At 35.0% G+C, this 14,601-nt stretch overlaps 1 protein-coding gene and 1 long non-coding RNA gene across 8 annotated transcripts in view; one reads left to right on the top strand and one right to left on the bottom strand.

The window, feature by feature from the left end:
- The window catches only part of LOC106467118 (headcase protein-like), a 94,721-nt gene that overhangs the window by 8,902 nt on the left and 71,218 nt on the right, over positions 1–14,601 (bottom strand). For 2 of the 7 annotated variants that reach the window (XR_002612355.1, XR_002612360.1), the window contains one exon: positions 6,374–6,501. The exons of 4 other annotated variants lie outside the window; for them this stretch is intronic. The gene's annotated coding sequence lies outside the window, so the exon portion shown is untranslated. Of the gene's footprint in view, positions 1–1,879; positions 2,392–6,373; positions 6,502–14,601 lie in introns of those variants that run through there. One more of the 7 variants, XR_002612362.1, reaches the window with a different exon arrangement.
- Positions 8,311–11,408, top strand: LOC111087697. Its single transcript, XR_002612363.1, has 2 exons — positions 8,311–8,802; positions 10,987–11,408. It is a non-coding gene; the product is annotated as an uncharacterized LOC111087697 (long non-coding RNA).

Genomic DNA, 14,601 nt, shown 5'->3' with positions numbered 1-14,601 from the left:
CGTAAGAATAGTAACAGCTCTAACTGGGGAACAGATCTAGCTAGCTACAACTAAATGGAATGTAGAACACTAATCACTTTCAGGTAAGAATAGTAACAGCTCTAACTGGGAACATATCTAGCTACAACTAAATGGGTAGCTAGCTAGATCTGTTCCCAGTTAGAGCTGTTACTATTCTTACCTGAAAGTGATTAGTGTTCTACATTCAACTAAATGGAATGTAGAACACTAATCATTTCACGTAAGAATAGTAACAGCTCTAACTGGGAACAGATCTAGCTACAACTAAATGGAATGTAGAACACTAATCATTTCACGTAAGAATAGTAACAGCTCTAACTAAACTTTCAGCAGAAACTGTATTGCAGGGTTCAACTGAATTTATAAACTGATTGAGATGAAAGAAATATACTCGGCACGACGTAGTTAAGTGTGAAGAATAGGCATTGTTCGTGTTGAACATGATGCACAACTATTTACATGTAGGACGAGAGCACAAGACAAAAGATGTGATTACTGTTTTGCTATTGAAAGTTTTATACCGAGAAAACGTCTGAATTAAGACTTTGGAGAATTTAATGAAAATCTACCTACGGCTGGAAGAATCAACTACTGGATACATCTTACAATGGTTAACTGAAAGACTCAACTACTGGATACATCTTACAATGGTTAACTCTTCCAGAATGCCTTTGTCACGCTCGTCACTCCGTTCATTTCATGAGTAAAAATAGGAAAGCTATATCTTACAGATATTCCTAATCCTCGACATTAGTACAAACCTAAGTAATTATCCAGCGACACTTTCAGTGGAAGAATTCAGAAACACCAAAAGTGAATGAATGACATCTGACATTGTGTGATTGATTCAAGAATAAGGCCACCCAATTCTAAAGCCGGTTATCTACACGCTACTCATACTATCCATGCAACAAAAACCTTAAGTGCGGATATTTTTTTTAAAGATGTGATGAACAAGAAATGTTGTTTTCTAAATTAAAAGGAAAAGAAATGTTTGGTATGCTTCACATGCCATAAGAATATCTATAAAAAACAAGACAGCAGTTGCTTTGCTGTCTTGTTTAGACAAGCGCTACCTGCAAACTAAGAGATCATACAGAACCCCTAGCTGATAATTGATAATCTACACTTAAATCATTATAACAAACTGAGTGATCAGATAGAACCGATGGTTGATAATTGATAAGTTACACTTAAGTCATTATAACAAACTGAGTGATCAGATATAATCTATGGTTGATAATTGATAATTTACACTTAAATCATTGTAACAAACTGAGTGATCAGATAGAATCTATGGTTGATACTTGATAATTTACACTTAAATCATTGTAACAAACTGAGTGATCAGATAGAACCTATGGTTGATAATTGATAATCTACACTTAAATCATTGTAACAAACTGAGTGATCAGGTAGAATCTATGGTTGATAATTGATAATTTACGCTTAAGTCATTGTAACAAACTGAGTGAGTAGATGGGACCTATGGTTGATAATTCATAATTGATACTCGAGTAATTGTAACAAACTGAGTGAGCAGATAGAACCTATGGTTGATAATTCACAATTTACATCCTAATAAACTAAGAAAGCAGCTAGAACCCATGTTTGATAACTGGTTGCATGTTTGGGTATGATACACAGCTTTATCAACCTTCTAGAGTTCTACGAATGTTTAAATTCACAATAGTAGAATATTAAATTTACACTCGAGTCATTGTAACAAACTAACTTTTCTACACACTCGTCTCATTGTCGAAACAACAACCTTTACAACGGTAATCATTTAACAAACAACGATTTGTAAGCACAATGATATCTAGTGTAGAAAATATACTAAATGTTTCGACTGTACCTTGGTCTGTCTTCTTCAATTACCTTTTCATCAGCCTGCTTATTTGTGTGTTATTTGAATATCGCGCAAAATTTCTCGAGAGCTATCAGCGCTAACCCTCCCTAATTTAGAAGTGACAGAGTAAAGGGAAAACAGCTAGTCAACACCACCCAACCCTAACTCTTGGGCTTCTCTTTACGAACAAAGAGTTAGATTGACTGTCATTTTGCAACGTCCACACTGATTAAAGGAGGATCATGCTTGGTGACGGGATTCAAACTTACGACCCGCAGGTTACGAGTCAAGCACCTTAGTCAACAGGCCATGCTAGGCCGATAAGCGTATTGGAAAAAACGATCACAAAATCATCTCCCTACATGATGACAGTCTTCATATGTTTCTGTTTGTAATGGCCCGGCATGGCCAGGTGGATAAGGCGCTCGACTCGCAATCTGAGGGTCGCGGGTTTGAATCCCCGTCCCACCAAACATGCTCGCCCTTTCAGCCGTGGGGGCGTTATAATGTGACGGTCAATCCCACTATTCGTTGGTAAAAAGAGTAGCCCAAGAGTTGGCAGTGGGTGGTGATGACTAGCTGCCTTCCGTCTAGTCTTACACTGCTAAACTAGGGACGGCTAGCGCAGATAGCCCTCGTGTAGCTTTGCCGGGCCGAAAGGTACTGCGATTACACTTTCATAAACGAGACCGTAAAAAATAACATCTGTCGACGATGTGACAAGTCAGTACGAGTATAGCGTTACATAGAAATCAGGAATAACTCTGAAGCCAATTGAAACGCATACCTGTATCCCGAATTCACAAGGAAACAAAAATATACAAGAAACGCCAGCACAAGACGTACACGCAGAAAAAAGAGTTGTTTATGAAACGACCTGTCAAATATGCGTGGAAACATACACGTAGGTGTAACAGGAAAAGCTGCTCATGGTAGGTGCCAAGAACATCTACGTGATATACATTAACGTTTGTTTGTTTCGGATATTCACGCAAAGCTACACCAGGAACTAGCTGTCTCTAATTTGGTACTAATATATATTAGAGTAAAGGAAGCTAAGCAACAGTACCCACCGCCAACTCTTGTGCTTTTCTAATCGAATTGTGCGGTTTGACAGTCACTTTTTTAACGCACCTAATGTGAAAAGCGGGATTTTGCTATGTCCAGCGATGGGACCGTGGACGCTCAGATCCATAGTCTAGCACGCTAACCACTTATCCATGCCCTACCTCTACAAAAGCGAACATGAAGACCAACGTCGTAATTGAACCAGCGCTTAATTAGCGAACAATCTCAATCAACTCTACAAAATTCAGGTTCCATCCCTTGGCTACTACTCTCTTGAAAACAAGATATGAAGAAAGCATCACATAAGCCGAAAAATTAAACTACAGATTGACACAAATACTGACTACACTCTAGCATAAACTATTATAAATATTGCTGTCAAACTGTGTTTAATTTCTATTAATCCACACAATATCATCATGTATTAAATACATAGACCCGCTAAACGTTTGCGGTTAAATGACTATCTTTATTCCAGCGGTACTTATTTAAATACAGGATTTCTAGAATAATAGAAAAAAATTGTAATCGCACACTCCATAATATACAAATCCACTTGTCTAAGGCCTAACATTAATTAACCCTTTATTAAAAGTACGGCCTATACTCGATAAAGAGATAAATTAATACTGTAATTTGTGTTCGTTTTTGCTTTAGTTTAGTTAGGGCCAAACTTTACCGTACTTAATACAATCAATAAATACACTTATAATGTTATTTTACGACCTAACGATAGACCTTTTTAAAACCTTTGATAACTTTTAAAATGTCTACTGAAGTATATTTACATTTGCCTTTTGTTTACATCCGTTGAATAAAGTGTGCGTGCAATTTCAGAACAGACAAAACTAAATATTATTATAATAGGTTTGTTACAATTATGTTTGTAATTTTTTTTTAAATTTTGTATTTTAGTACAGTAACCTTTGACCTATAATCTATATAGTTTCATAATGTCGCAATTTAAATAAGAACTTGAAAAACTATATAAGTTTTCGTAGCACAACATATTTTACACAGTACTATTTACGTGGGATATATATAGGTTGTGACACTTTCACGTACTAGTGCAGTTCATCATTTTCTAGAAATGTTATTAATGTTGTAGATTAAACATTTTACCATTGTCATACGTGCAGTGAAGCGTTTGTGAGGAAGACGTAAGCCAAAACGTCAGACTATTGTTGTAGATGTGGTGCAGCGTCTGTGAGAAAGACGTAAGCCGAAACGTCAGACTACTGTTGTGCATGTAGTGAAACGTCTGTGAGGAAGACGTAAGCGGAAACGCCAGACTATTGTTGTACGTGTGGTGAAGCGTCTGTAAAGAAGACGTAAGCCGAAACGTCAGACCAGTCAGGAAATGTCCCAGAAGTAAACGTTAATTTTTTAAACCTGTGACGTTAACTTATGTACTACATAATCTCAAATGAGTTTAACTTATCTGTGGTTGTTTATCCTTCTATAATAAACAGTTGAACGTTATTTAATACTAGAGAGTGTATGAAAATCATCACATGCAATGCTCGTGTAGCTTTGAACATTTTCGAATACTTACACGATCCAAACACAAGGATTCTGTGAATTATTATGGCTTTTGGCTGCATGTAATAGCAATTTAGCTAGGAAATTGGATCATAAAATTATTAGCTCATAAAACGCTGTACTTTTTTTTCAATGTCTAGATTTTTATCTTTGAGTTAAACATTCAATTCTGCTTTTATAAAATGTGTCCTTTTTCGTAAGAGCCATATCTGTACTAAATGCTGTCTTGTCTGTAATATTTTATAATTCAAATATACGTTTTCCAAATATTGTAAGATTGCACATCCAAATTGTACCAACAACCCGAACTTATAGCAACGGATCAGCATGTGGACGTCTTCCACTATTACTTATTGTCGAATGTGATTCTATTACTTACATAAATCTATAATAATAAAAGAGCCTATGTCTGTGCGTGTGTGACCGCCATAGCTCCAAAAGTAAAAGAACCTAAAAACCTGAAACTTTGCACGCGTACTAAGGGGATTCTGAGGGTGTGCACCTGGATATTATTTTTTAGATTTGACTCAAAAAACTTTTGGCCAATTTTTTGCCCTATAGTCTTTAAGCCCCAAAATTTTGCTTCCTGAAAAGTTTTTTTTTCTTTCTAATCCTCAGTTACCGAATGAACAATATGTGGAGATTTTCTGCCAAATACTTTGTAAACACAAAGATAGGAAGAAAAATACAAATCTGAGAACTAGAAAAAAAAGTTGAATAGAACTAAGTTCGGTAAACGGCAACAAACAACGGGAAGAAAAATATGGATCAGAGAAAATCGGAGAATGAAAAGAACTCAAATAAAACCACAGAAAGAAATAAATGGAATCTGAGAAGCTAAATTAAAACTATTTGCTTTTAAAAAGAGTTGAATTGAATGACGTTCGGGAAATGGCAACATAATTAGCGAATTGGGGTAGTTACAGAAGTAACTGAGATAATGGAGACGCTTGACTGGTACACTGAGACCTCTGTGAATCATGAAATCATGAGGGGACCTTAGAATCCCACAGCGGAGCGTGGGTATTTTATGTTAGTAGTTTAATAAAGAGTGAGACCTACGTATTGATAACAGAGAAGCTGGCTACTTTCCAAGAACATGCCAGCACCTACTGCTTGTATTGAAAATCCCTGAAACGTCCACATGGAAAAATAAGATTTAAGCTGAAACCTTGCTTTCGTCAAATGTTTCATTTGAAACTAATGCAAAGTATAAGGGGCTTTGAAACACAGAACTTTATCGCGTGCTTCTTTTGAAACGAATGCAGAGGATGAGTTTCGATAGAAACAAATCAAGTGAGAAATTAGTCATTAACAACACCTAATAAAAGCCCTTGTTGCGATAGGGTGCTTGGTGCAGACTGTTGGTACGTTATACTTTCTGCACCTTAAGGTTGGACCACAAAACTTAATTGTTGTGTCCTTCAAGTATGATAAATATTTTCCGACAAAAGTTTTAGCTTTCTTGCTTAATTACTAGACAACAGATAAGGCTTAACTCACCAGGCTTGACATATCCCATAAAACCGACGTTCTGGGATAACGTTCAAGTTGTGTCTTGGCGGTCACAGAAATTAGGTTAACTGGTTGATTTAGTGTAAACCAGTTCTAGAGTGAAAAAACAAAGTTGACAGCAAACACAACATTAAAAGTACAGTAGCGGAGATTTCATCAATAAAATATACAGTGGAAATACTGATCTAATACATACGAAAATTGTATTAAACTTAGATGTGGATAAACATACAGATTTAAAATATGTGGCTTAGTAAATGATGCATTTGATTATCTGTTTTCTTCTAAACAAAGAACTATTTATTTTCTTTCCAAACTTGGTATTATGAATCCCGTTTAAAAACTTCTACACTATTCGGCAAATTTAATTCTCACATATGTGCTTGGCGGATCCTATACTTCATTTGAACTTGAACTTTAGTCAAACTGAATTTCACACTGAACAGCAGCCCCGTGTATCCGGGTTAATTTTTCTTTTTCGTAATTCTCCATCCACGTCATGTCTAAAAGAGGAGATATTAAAGTGTTCTGTAGAACAGATTGAAACGTCAAGTAACCTAAGATTTCAGAATATGATGTAAACATTTTTAATATGTACGTGAACTCAAATATGTATGACATTGTATGTGTACAAAATATTCCAAAGCTGCTACAACCTGCCACGTATTAACAGTTGGTACATAACGCGTGTCTGTATGTTTCAGAGTTATATATATGAATAAATATAGTTTTCCTTATAGAATATGGTCACTTTAAGAGTCGCTTTTCTGGATTCACCTTAAATTCACTATTCTAGTTTTGTAACCCCAGGCAACATTCCGCTAATGTGTTTGTGTGTATTTCAGAATTTTACATATATTTTTATTTGTAGAGTGTGTCACCTATACACTAGCAAAACGGTGGTTGAAGTGACACGTGTAAAATAACTACATGTAAAAATATCTGTAAAATTCTTAAACACGTGTTCTCACTAGTGGAACATTGTTTGGAATGACACAGGTAGAATAAGTAACTTAAGGTGACACACTCTACAAATAAAATATATGTAAAATTCTCAAACGCACGAATACACACTAATGGAATGGAGTTTGGAGTGACACAGATAGAATGACCAACGTAATTGTGTGTGTTGCAATGTTACAGATATTTTTACCTGTACTTATTCTACACGTGTCATTCAAACATAAATCTGCTAGTGTGTTTGAGTTTGATAATTAGGTGCTGTTCTAACATGTCAGCTTTGTTCGCTGAAACCAAACAAAAACACAAAACGTAAGTGATAAAAATATATGTATAACGTTACCCTTGAACTTTCGTAAATAATAACAATATATGTATAACGTTACCCTTGAACTTTCGTAAATAATAACAATATATGTATAACGTTACCCTTGAAATTTCGTAAATAATAACAATATATGTATAACGTTACCCTTGAAATAATAACAGTATATGTATAACGTTACCCTTGAAATTTCTGCCAGGAAGACAAGAGGTACAAAGAGCAGAATTCCTCTATGGAATTAAAACCAGTGCAGCGTTATTCAAGGTTCTCCAGATCAACCACTCGTAAGTGAAAAACAAAATGGAGAAATTAAACCTTAACTTCCAGTTACTGTCCACGGTCCCTAGAGGTTTATGGCATCAGCCAAAAAAAAAAGTAAGCTAATTTTTCGCATGATGATAAAAATGGATATATATATATATTCTAAAAGTAACAAATTCTTAAAGCATTATTGTAAGCATTCTTTTTATTATTTTTTATTTAAATGTTTGTTTGCTAGAGGGCGCATGACGTTAAGATCTAGACATTTCGTGTATTAAGTAGAAAAGGAGTACGAATAAATACCAGACTCAGTGAAAATGTAAGTTAATGAATGTTAAGTGATTAATAGATGATCAATGAGTGAGTTAGTTGAGTGTCAGTTTGACAGTGAGGCTTATCGCTTAAGTTTATAAGTAAGTTAGCGTAGTATCATTAGTCTCAGGATTTGTTTTGAAACGTTGTTTGTGAAGTGCCTACTACCTGTGTCAAATCGAACGTAGATAGTAATAAACGTTATTGAAGATTGAAAGGGTGTATTTAAGTGTTTTACACTCACAAAAAAAAACCTATCATTCTATAGGTGTTTGAAGAACTTGTTGCATTCCGCCACAATTTAGTAAACCATTCCAAGTTTTTACTTGTTGTTAAACAAATGTTTAAACAACTCTATTCAGTTGTTGAAGATTGTTGGTTTTGTTGTTAAGTGCAAAGTTACACAATGAGCTATCCATGTTCAACTAATCGTGGGTATCGAAACCTGATTTTTAGCATTATAAACTCCCAGACTTACCATTGAGTCACTGGAGAAACGTTATAGAAGAAATGATTTAATTCAATATCGTTAGGAATAAAGAGTGTTATTTCTTACCAAATAATCCAAAACGGTAGAACATGTTACAACAACGCTCACCAAGTTTCCTCTTCAAACTAATATACCACCCAATAAAACTAAAAGAAAAGTCAGTAGTTACAAATCGTCTTCTTACACATGTCAAGGCAGTAAATTGTAGTCATCAGCTATTGTTTGATATGGATTACATTACATTGCTGTATCACAAAAAAAAAACTAGTTATTTCTTCACAATTTTTTTCGACAGATTAAAACATATACAACACAGGAGAGTTTGTTTCTTTGTTGTTAAGCGCAAAACTACACGATCGGTTATCTGTGCTGTGCCTAACTCGATTTTCAGCGGTGTGAGCCCTCAGACTTACCGCCGAGTCACTGGGGAACACACAGAGAGAAAACTTTGAACTGGTAATGAAAATTTTCTTTCCTACTCAAATGCATTTAATTATGCAAATTAATTATAAAATTTAATTTTCGTTATAAATTTTTTCAGCATTTTTAGTTGTTGATAATCTAACATACTTTATAACGATGCAAAAAGACTCTCAGATAGATAGCTAGATGTGTGACATCTGGTTCTGAATTACCAGAAGTATGACATAGATACATAATGTATTTGTTTGTTGATACCGGTAAAGTGCAGGTCAAATTATTCACAGACAGTGTAAAAATTTCGGTTGTTTGGATCTGAGACTCCATTATAACCAGATCACTGGTGGATCACGATGGTTTTGAGTTTGTTTGTTTTTGAATTTCGCGCAAAGCAAGGCAGCTAGTCATCCCCACTCACCGTCAACTCTTGGGCTACTCTTTTACCAACGAATAACCACGGCTGAAAGGGCGAGCATGTCTGGTGGTGCTGGGATTCGAACCCGCGACCCTCTGATTGCGAGTCGAGCGCCCTAGCCACCTGGCCATGCCGGGCCTGGTTTTGAGTAGATTGCAAGTCATGTAATAGTTGTATTTTAAGAAATTTAGTTGTAGAGTGCAGAAGCTTTTTCTACGTTTTAATAAATAAGTTAACTGGTTAGACTTTAAAACTTACATAAAAGAGAGATATCACTGAGTCCGAGTGTGTCACGGATTTCAAGTTTGTGCAAGAACGTAGAGATGTGACTTTTCACACGTATTTCATGTGACGCGACGTGATGGGTGCCGTGTTTCATAGCTTTACGAAATTCCGCGTGAGTGATGTTTCACACAACTTTGTTTTTTGACACTCTTCAATTGTTTATTGAAATAAGACGTTTGTTCCCCCCCCCCAATAAATAACACAACCATTTTAGGTTAAAAACAAAACTGAAAGAGAAATCTACGTATATTCTTGCTATTTTTGTTTTGATTAATATGATTTCGAGAATGTCTGGTAGGGTGTGCAATTCCTGATTCAGTAAGACCCGTATGCACGCTCTAAACAACCATATAGGTAATATTACTAACAGAAAGATAAGTAGACAGCTGTACAAGTAATATAACGAGGAAATACAGATATAAATAGATTATACATAGATATATTTCAAAAATGATATAGGTAAGGAATTAAGGAGAAAATCGATGCCTTGAACAAGACTGATTTTTGTTATAAGTTTTATGACATAGAAAAAAACTGAAATGTCATTCATTTTAAATTGTGTCATCCGCAGACAAATACAATGAATAATAGCGAATATTAAAGATAAGACATGACAAAGACGGAATCATGAATGTGTACAACACACAGCAGAATATTCGTTCTTATTTCTCTAATACCTTTCTGAGAGTACGGTTCGCCATGTTGTAGAGATTTAATGGTTTTCACTCTCTAAATATAAAACTTGTATTGCTTTTTTTAGCCATGCGCGAATTTGAGGCCATAAGCTTTCTTCGGGTGCTAGCTAGCTTTACAGTTCATTAGAAGAAAAAAATATCCACTTTAAATTGGTTCACACAGTATATAATAATAAATAAAATATACCAATCTTTAATGACATTTTAGTCGAATTTATAGTCAATTTTTTCTGTTGTTATTTCCATTATATTGTCATAATCTATGTACGTCTCTTTTGTAAAGTTATCACCTGATGAAGTTTTGTTTGTTTGTTTGTTTTGAATTTCGCGCAAAGCTACACGAGGGCTACACGAGCAGTGTATGACCAGAGGGAAGGCAACTAGTCATCACCACCCACCGCCAACTCTTGGGCTACTCTTTTACCAACAAATAATGGGACTGACCGTCACATTATAACGCCCCCACGACTGAAAGGGCGAGCATGTTTGGTGTGACGGGGAACCTGAAAAAGGCTCATGGCTGAAAATGTGTGCATTTTCGTTTTAAATTAAAACAAAACAGTTTTTATATTTTGAGAGTGAAGGTTATTAAATCTCTATTGCGTAGCATACTGCAAAACAATGGACGTTAGTACAAGCTACAAGATCAACAATGCAAATAAATAAACATATACTGTTAAACAATAAACGATAACGTAACTCCAGTATCAACAATTAATAATAAATATACTTTGTAGTATTTGATTATATCATATACGATACGATTCTATCTTTTTTTTATAATATCATATAATTTGTTTTGAATTTATTGTTGTTTTTTTATAGATGCAGGTTTCACGTAGCACGTGGTCGAGAAAGCCTTTCAATTGATTTGTTCTAAGCAACCTTTGTTCTTTTGTTGTACTCGAAGTGGATAATACCTGTTACGCCCTGAAAGGATATTTCGCAATACTACACATTATGTAAGGATGTTGAGAGCAGTGTCCTTCAACGGTAGTTCAGATGATATATAGAGGTTACAACCCCACCTGTTTTGTACTGAGAATGACCATGTCACGTGGAGACGCTAGTCGCCCTGGGTAAATGCTAAGAAACGTTACATTTGTTCAGTATAGTCTAGAGCATCATGTTGATTTATTCAGTACGAAAGAAAGAGTTAACTACAAAAGGTATCCAGTCATGGAGACAGTATATACACTATGTGTGTGTATTTAATGTTTAATAAAGATTGTGAATTTTGTATTACACTTTGTGTCCAGTCTTATTACTTCATTTAAAATGTAAGAGATTTAGTGTTACTTCGTCATCGATATCTTAGGTGAATATCCTCTTATCTACTGGTAGAATATTCGACCGATGTCGGAGTTTTTCGGTTCGAATCTGAGCCTAGGAAACTACCACTGAGGAGACAAACCACGTTGAAACTGGAGAAGTAAAAATGGAAAATCATATGGACCCTGTATTAAATTAATTATTTATGATAGAACAAATTAGCATTTCAACTTAACTTTTCACTCCTCCCCACCCCCTCTCTCTGTTTTCTAGATGTGATACGTGGATGATATTTTTTACAGTTTTGAAAGATTCATTACATTCTAACTTTAATTGCTAGATTCGCTGCTAACTATCTTTCTTAAGCTCTTGTTGAAAGAAAAAATTATAAGTTTTAGGTATCACACGTCTGTTTTTTGGATTTGTTTTTGCAAAGGCACATGCAGGTTAATATATTATATTCTGAAATTAGGATCATAAAAACTTTTTTTTATAGAAAAATATATATATATGTTCGATTCAACGAGGTTTTCATACATAAAATAACATTTTCAGGTCAAAGTTTATCTTGTACGATAATTTTCATTCTAACGTAGTTAATAACAAAAAGTTTCACCTGCAAAACTCACATCAAAGATGAAAATCTACCAAATTTTGAAAAGTCTCCAAGACTTTGTGTTATACTATTCTATCCCTAAATTTTCCATACCATGAAAGATTATTAAGAATTGTGAAATGCAGCTAATATTTCAGACCCCTCATTCGATGGCTTAGCGGTAAAGATGAGGGCTCATAACGTTAAAAATCGAATTTTGATACCAGCGGTTAGCAGGGCACAGATAGCAAACAAATAAAGTAATAATCCAATTTTTTTTGTTTTGATTAGGTCCAATACCAGTTCAACTTCTTTCTAAAAATCATCATGATCACCTGGATCAGTGTACCAAATTAATTGTGAAGGTTGTGATTACTTTTACATTAGAGAAACCAAAAAAAAAAACAACTTTCAACACGACTTTTGTTTGCTTTTAAACGAATGAGATATTGTGCTTTACCCAGCACAGGTATCGAAACCCGATGTTTGGCGTTATAAGCCCTCAGACTTACCGCTAGTGGGTAAGAAAACTAATGGAAAGAGAACTTACAAGCCTCCCCTCATTCGCGTTTTTCAACAAAGTTCTCAGAGTAAACAATATCAATCGGCACAAAATTAAAGAAGTATTTTTTTTATATTAAAAGCAAAAACAGAATATTTAAGTACACTGGTGTACAGTTAAACGTATTGTAACTTCTCCCCCCACGTGTTTGATTAGGTTGAACTCTTTTTTTCTTCAAACAATGCAATCTCAAAGTAACTTAACCGTTCAACCATGTACAGTTTTTTCACAGGTATTGTATCATAAATATCTAAATTGAAATGTACTTTAAGTTCTATTTAGTATACCTAACCTGATCATGCCAAATTAACCTAACTAATCGTGATATACTTTTTAACTTAATACAGTCTTTGGAACGTTTATCTGACAAAGCACCTTCTGAAATTTATTTTAAGATACGTATTTGGAACTGAAACTTGAGAGATAAGACAAAGATATATCAATGGCGGAAAAGATAAACTAAACCCACACAGTTAACAATGTCGACAAAATGCTATGGGAACGAGACAAATAAGATAAAGCAAAAAAGTTCAATAGTTCACACAGACACAGTTTTTGGGAGGTAAAGGTTACTAGACCGTCAGTGCTGATAACTATGTTGTTGGCCTTTAGTTAATCTGAGCTTGGTGTCGTCTGAAAGTCGCCAATGTGTGGCGCTCTTCGTTACGTTAGATACATCCAATTAGAAAACTGTGAATCATGGAAATAACGCATGGTGAATAAGCATGGGAATAACGCATACTGTATGCGTTTAGATATATTTGTAGGGAATATGAAGACCGCAAGGACTCAAAAGGGGGATTACATAAGTAAGAGACATCCTGAAGCCATATAATAGAACTCTTTTTCCTCTTACAAAAAGCACGTGGACAGCCATTTCTTCCTCTAACAACAGTGGCGTGGCTATAAATTTACTCGCAGACACGCCACGAAGCCTGTAATGATAAACACAAAACTATTGAACTGAGTACAGAAATTGTCGTAGTAGACGAAGGGGTAGCTAATCTGGGAAAATGGTAGCATTATCAATATTTGATTATATTTATTGTTCAGTGTTTCAAAGTTATTCTGTAACTTGTAAACCCTGGTTTAGTTGGGCAGTGGATATAAATATTTTGCAATGTTTTTCTGTTTTGCTTCTTTTTTTTTAAAGCAAAGCCACATTGGGCTATCTGCCGTATCCACCGGGGGGAATCGAGCCCCAGATTTTAGCATTGTAAGCTCGCCTGCTTACTGCTGACCCACTGGGTGGACAATTCTGTATTACTTTTATTATATTATCGTATTTTCTAACAATCAACGATTTGATGTGATTGGCAATATCGCTACTTCTTTTAAGCTGTTAAAGTATGGTCTGATTTATAACTGTTATATGTATGTGTTTTGTATACACTAGTTTTAAGTATTTAAGTGTGTGTGTACACGTAGTAAAATGTAGCATCGAAAAATAGAAATATTGATATATTTTCTCATGAATAAAGAGATAAAACCACTATTAAACGAATAGTAGTACACTCAAGCTGTCTGTCAGAATTATGCTACATGACACCGTGTTCAGAATTGCAGGATAAAACACGGTTTTTGCTGAACAAACACATACGAACGTGTATTGAAGCCAGTTCTCTGTACTTATGTATATGCTGGGAAGTTATGAAGTGCCTAAACTTCACCATGTATTATTTATTTGTAGTGGCTGTTGTGCTGGGAGGATATCAAACACCTGTACTACACCTTGTATTACTTCTTTGTAGTGGCTACAATGAAGGGAAGTTATTAAACACCTGTATTACTTCACCCTGTATTACTTTTTTGTATTAGATGTTGTACTGAGAGGTTATCAAACACCTGTATTACTTCTTAGTATTGGATGTTGTGCTGGGAGGTTATCAAACCCCTGTATTACTTCTTTGTATTGGATGTTGTGCTGGGAGGTTATCAAACACCTGTATTACTTCTTTGTATTGGATGTTGTGCTGGGAGGTTATCAAACACCTGTATTACTTCTTTGTAT

Source organism: Limulus polyphemus, unplaced genomic scaffold (genome assembly GCF_000517525.1).
Source record: "Limulus polyphemus unplaced genomic scaffold, Limulus_polyphemus-2.1.2 Scaffold2494, whole genome shotgun sequence".
NCBI lineage: Eukaryota > Metazoa > Arthropoda > Merostomata > Xiphosura > Limulidae > Limulus > Limulus polyphemus.
Note: the sequence above shows the minus strand (reverse complement) of the source record. Positions and strands in the feature narration are given on the sequence as shown.